Source organism: Rattus norvegicus, chromosome 4 (genome assembly GCF_036323735.1).
Source record: "Rattus norvegicus strain BN/NHsdMcwi chromosome 4, GRCr8, whole genome shotgun sequence".
In the NCBI taxonomy this organism is placed as follows: domain Eukaryota; kingdom Metazoa; phylum Chordata; class Mammalia; order Rodentia; family Muridae; genus Rattus; species Rattus norvegicus.
The window spans coordinates 79,572,686-79,578,685 of NC_086022.1; positions in this window are offsets into that span (position 1 = coordinate 79,572,686).

Sequence of the window (6,000 nt, forward strand, 5' to 3'; positions counted from 1 at the left end):
TATTTAAGCACAGCAAAACTTTGGGAAAATGCTTCCTGATGATTAGCTCAGTCCCGTGTGTATCACAAGCCTAGGCATGTGTACATGAAAATCTTTGTAAAGTACCTGGCCTCCTCCGTAAAGATGAGTCCCGTAGATTGACTACTGTTGTACAAATTATTTAATCTCAGTCCGCCTTTCCACCCCATCATTTAGTTCCCAGATAAACATACACAACCTTTATATTTATCATAAGCCTTAATCAGCACAGAGCTGGGCAGATATCTATCCTCTATGCTATTATGTCTGTTTCCCAACCAATAATCCCATTATATAATTTGTCATGTTTCTTCAGGGCTGCTGTTAACTCCAATGAGCCAATCCACACGGCCATTAACTTAAGATTCTTACCCTCAACCCCGTATCTTCTCTATTTTTCTTCTTCCCTCTCCACCTCGTGGTTTTCCTCTGACCCCGTCCATGTCTCTTCTGTATAGCTATAGGCTGTAGACACCCTTATTCACCGATCTCGGATAACTTGGGGGCAAAGCCACTTAGTATTACCTGGATCTATGTTCGGTCTCTGGGAGCAACTAATATTTAGCAAAAGACTAAACCTCAACAGATTATCTGTAACATTTAAAGGATCTGGGGGAGGTGTGTCCTTAGTCACACAGTGTAGTGGTTAACAGCTGTAAACCACTTCTGCTCCCATTTGTGAAGTACATTCCCACAGCTCTGGAAGGATAGGTTCTACAGATGACTGAGAAACAGAACTCAAGACAAGGGTCTGGGAAGGACAACTGAGATGAACATAATTGTCGGGGGCGGGGCGGGGTGGGGCAGGGAGGGGCAGGGAGGCGTATCCTTGTCCTAAGGGTAGCACAGAGGTCATCATGATTAAATCACACCTGAAGTGGAAACTTCCATTCTTTGGAAAGTTAATTATGTCAAACGATGTTTTGCTGGGGCATACAGAAGAAAGGATGTTCCGCTAAAGCAGACATGTGAAAGACATATGCTATTCGTCTTTCTGTCCAGGTTATTTTGCTTAATGGTATGATCTGTAGCGCCTTACACTTCCGTGCAAATATCGTGATTCCATTGTTCTTTATGGTGGGATAAAACTCCATTCTCGGGGTTGGGGATTTAGCTCAGCGGTAGAGCGCTTGCCTAGCGAGCGCAAGGCCCTGGGTTCGGTCCCCAGCTCCGAAAAAAAAAAAAACCAAAAAAAAAAAACCAAAAAAACCTCCATTCACGTTATCTACTCACCTGTTGGACATCTCGGCTGATTCCGTATTTTGGCCAATGTGAGAAGTGCTGAAAGAAACACCAATGTGAGACACAGATGTCTATTAGTTTTAGTCTCTGCCCTGTTGCTGGAGCTTGGGGCAGTATCTAGCACAAGGCAAATTCCAAACGTGCGTATTGGGATGAATGGGGATGTCTGAAATTTGATGTCTGCCTCTTCTCTAAGTTAAGACCTCCCAGGTTACTAACCTGTTGGCTTGTCAAACCCTGCTGAGAATTTCACTTTGCTTCCCTTCCAACTAGATCAAGCTTGGAGAAGAGCAATTGCCAGGCAACGGAAATGTCCTCAGTGTAGGACTTTGCCAGGTTTGCAGACCAAGGCCGCCACCAGGTGGCAGTAGGAACACGCTGGAAATGCAGGCTGCCGGGCTCTCCAACAGTGGTCTCCAGCGCACGTCCCCCTAGTCTTTTCTGCGTGGACATTGCTAGGACTGCATTTCCTTTTCATTCTGATCAACTTGTCTATTAGTATTGCCCTTCTACAGAGTCATGCAAATGTGTTTTCCATATCTTCTTTCTTTTTGTTATTTCAAGACAAGGTTTCACGAGCTTTGGCTGTCCTGGAACTCAACTCACATGTAGACAGATCATGATGGTTGTGAGCTCTGCCTCTGTCTTCTCAGTGCTTAAAGGTGTGTGCCGCTGTGCCCGGCTGCAATGTGTGATTTATGTTTACTCTTCTGATAGTGCTAAACTTAAAATGCTGGAGCAGAACAGAGGGCGCTGAGATCAAAGTCACAGCGCGTCCTCATTTAAACGCACTTCCAGGAGTTTGAGGGAGTCATTCACTGTGTTGGTCAAGAGTGGATGGGTTCAGTGTTTTCATGCTGTCCTGCAAACACCACTGTCTAACCCACCCCAGAAAAACCCATCCTTATGAAATAGTCACTCCACTCCCATCTTGCTGTAACCGAAAACCTGCCGTATGTCTCCGTAGATACCCCATTGTGGGCATTTTATATGAATGGGTTCAGTATGTCAGCCAGAGACTTACCTCTGACATTAGTGATGAAGTTCTTTTTATTTGCTTGTTTTGAGTTTTGTCTAGAACGTTAAAAAGTAATATATAAATAGAAAAAACACTTTGGAATTATCAGTAACAATTTAACAAAATAATACTTTCATAATATAATCTTTTCTCTCTCTCTCTCTCTCTCTCTCTCTCTTTTTTTTTTTTTTTTTTTTTTTGCATTATCCACTGGCCTTTTCTGCTCTCTTAAATAGGAACACCGTTTTTGTTGTTGCTTTTGCTTGTTTAGTTTCTTTTAAAACACTTTTTTTTTGGTTCTTTTTTTCGGAGCTGGGGACCGAACCCAGGGCCTTGCGCTTCCTAGGTAAGCGCTCTACCACTGAGCTAAATCCCCAGCCCCAAAACATTTTTTTTAAAGATTTATTTTATTTATTATATATAAGTACACTGTAGCTGTCTTCAGACACACCAGAAGAGGGCATCGGATCCCATTACAGATGGTTGTGAGCCACCATGTGGTTGCTGGGATTTGAACTCAGGACCTCTAGAAGAGCAGTCAGAGCTCTTAACCACTGAGCCATCTCTCCAGCCCTCTTTTAAAATTTTATTTATTTTTAATTTATTCACTTTACATCTTGATCGTTGTCCCCCCATCCTCCCCTCCCACAGCCCCTTAACCCCTCTCCCCTCCCCTTCTCCTCTGAGAGAATGGGGTTACCCAGAGGTTACATCAAGTCTCTGCAGGTCTAGGGACTTCTCCCACCGAGGCCGGTCAAGACAGCTGAGTTAGGGGAACGGACTCCACAGACAGGCAACAGCTTTAGGGACAGACCCTGCTCCAGTTGTTCAGGACCCACCTGAAGACTGAGCTGCATATCTGCTACATTTGGGGGGGCGTGGTCCAACCCATGTATGCTCTTTGGGGGGTCTCTGAGAGCCCCCTTGGTTTTCGGTTTTAAATTGTGATTAGTTAGGGGCAGAGAAATTCAGGTGACTGAGAAAGGTTCAGGGAGTCTTAATTCCCTGGAACATAAAAAGACAAGTAATAGCCAGATATTACCCACAATGCTCTCTGGCTTCTCCTGAGGGTGGACTTTTCCTCATGGTCTTGTTGGCTCTGGGCCCAGAGCTGGCCACAAGTGTTTCTGGTGAGTTTTGCCACAGCTCATAGCTTAATCGTTTCAGGAACAGCTGGGCTATCTAGCAAATGTCGGGGGAAGAGGTTGTTTCTGCCTTATAGCTTTACCAAAGGCAACAGTGGTGAACTCATAGCAACCTCATCTATCTTATGGGGACAAACAGGAAATAAATGAGCTCCTCATCATATTGGCATAGGTGACCAACCACATCTAGAACAAGAGTAAGTAGAAGTTCTCACACAAGATGCAAGCAGGGAGGTGGGGTTGGATCTCTTTCATATTATCTCCTAACACAGAAGAGTTACTTCATATCTTAGAACACAAGTATGCCTTCAAAGTGTTCATGTCTGGTTGCTAATTCTGCTGTTGCCCAAAAGCAAGAAAACAATCCTGTATACAGAAGTGAGAGGCACCAGGCACTACAGGCTAAGAGGAGTATCACTGGCAACAGGAACACAGAGTGAAAACCAAAACTTAAAGTTTTTATTGTTATCAGAAATTTTATGAGAATGGGTGTTATAAAATATAAAGTGGCAGTGGCAGCAGGAATTGTAAGGCTCGAAGTGAATCTTAACTTTCGGGAGAACCCCCAAGTGAGACAAGAGAACAGAATTTGATGCAAATACAAGAGTTTTATTTTCCCTCAAATCGGGGTTGACCTTCAATCAGCCCCTCATGGCGAGTGACTAGAAGGTGACCCGGAATGGCTAAAACAAGCAGTTTTTATATTTTTTAGGGGTACAGGCTAGCAAGCTGTGGGCGGAGAATGGAACTTGGCCTAACCTTGACCAGAGGTGGGAAGCTGGTACTTGGCCTAATATTGACCTGAGGTGGTGGGTGTAAAGCTGGTGAAAGCCCTTAGGGTCTTTCACAGGAACCCCATAACCTACCTACTTTCTACCAGTCCAAACCTCTTAATAGCTCTTACGCTTCAGTAAGAACTAGGGTCCTTCAGAATAAGGGAGTACCTGGAGTATCTGGAGTACCTAGTGGGCTCCAGATCAAGGTGTACCTCTGAGAAGTCACACCATTCAACAGATCTGGTATTTTATTGTGGGGGAAGAGAAGAAAGTGGAGACCTGGAAAGGGGGTAGACGCAGGGGGTGGGGCAGAGAAGGACAGAGAGACCAGCTGGGAACATATGGGAACACAGAGAGTAGAAGAAAGGGGGTGGGTGGAAAGAGAGAGAGGGAGGGAGAAAAGGAGGAGAAGAGAAGGAAGAAAAGGAAAAGGAGAAGGAGCCTAGTAGAATTATCTGTAAGCCAACAATAGGAGTAGCCAGGTTTGCCTCAAAAGTTATTTTAAAAGAAATTTAGCTGGCATGGTGGCTGAGGATGCAACTCCAGCATTTGGGAGTAGAAAGAGCTGTAGGACAAGGAGTTCTGCCCCTGCCAGCGGATTCTCAGGGATCTGCTCAGGGCAGGGCTCTAGCTTTGTTTAGTTCGGACGTCCGGTCCCCAACATCTCCACCTTTCCTTAACTCTCAGTGGGAGGAAGTTCTGTCTATATGGTGTGCATCCACAACCAGCACCTGGTTGGTGAAACCCTGTGTCTTAGTCTACACAGGTTGCCCCCACATCTGGCACTGCAAAGATGGCTTGAAGCTCTATCAGCTGAGCGGAATCTAAAACTGTTGTATTTGACCATCAATGGAAAATATGGGTTGTCCATTAGAGGAGCCGTCTGTAAAGACAAGGTGGACTCCCAACATAGGGTGATCACATGTTACCTTTGGAAAACTGTATCAACTTATCTGAGGGGTAATGATTATCTATCTTACCCTGAAAGGCAATGCAGCTAATTGTCCATTCATCTACATGTTGACTGAGCCAAGAGACCTGGGAGGGGCTATAGGGTAAGATTAAAGCATCAGGGTCCCTTCCAAAGAGCTTACGGGACTGTTCTCTTCCAAGAAGTATGATTTGTGCCACCAGCAAGGGATGGGTGGGAAGGAAGTTAAGGAAGTGGGTAATGTATCCAGTAAAGAGGATATTGCTGCCAAAAAACTGCTGTTGGGGAAAAGGCGTTAGGAAGGACATCATTGGAAAATGTCGAGAATACCAGTGAAAAATCACAAGAAGGAGCTTCCTGTTTCTCAAGATTATTTAACTTTATGGTCTGCTAGTTCCTGGGAGAAGCTTCCTGCTTCTCAAGATTGTTCTCGAAGATTTTAATCTAACTTTATGGTCAGCTAGTTACTAGGAGAGAGTTGTCAAACCAGCCGATGTAATTATCCATTCTATGGTCCTAGGAAAATCTTCCTGGAACATACAATTCTGGGGCCTAACCTGTTTCTTCTGCTCTAAAACCTTGTGTCTAGGGGGGCAACTTTAAAACTTTTACCTTTCATCCCCCACTTCTTCTAGTGGCTAGTTCTAATCATAGAACTAAATTAAAACAAGATATTGCTGACGTAACATCAAAATCTGAACAGCACTTACTCTTTCTCTAATGAAGGTAACTAGCTTATTTAATACACATGGACCTATAATCAGAAACAGAAGCCAAATTAAGAAGGGTCCCATAAGCGAAGATATCAGAGTAGTCATCCAAGGAGATCTACTAAACCAGCTCTCGAACCATCCCTGATGGTCTGTCTCT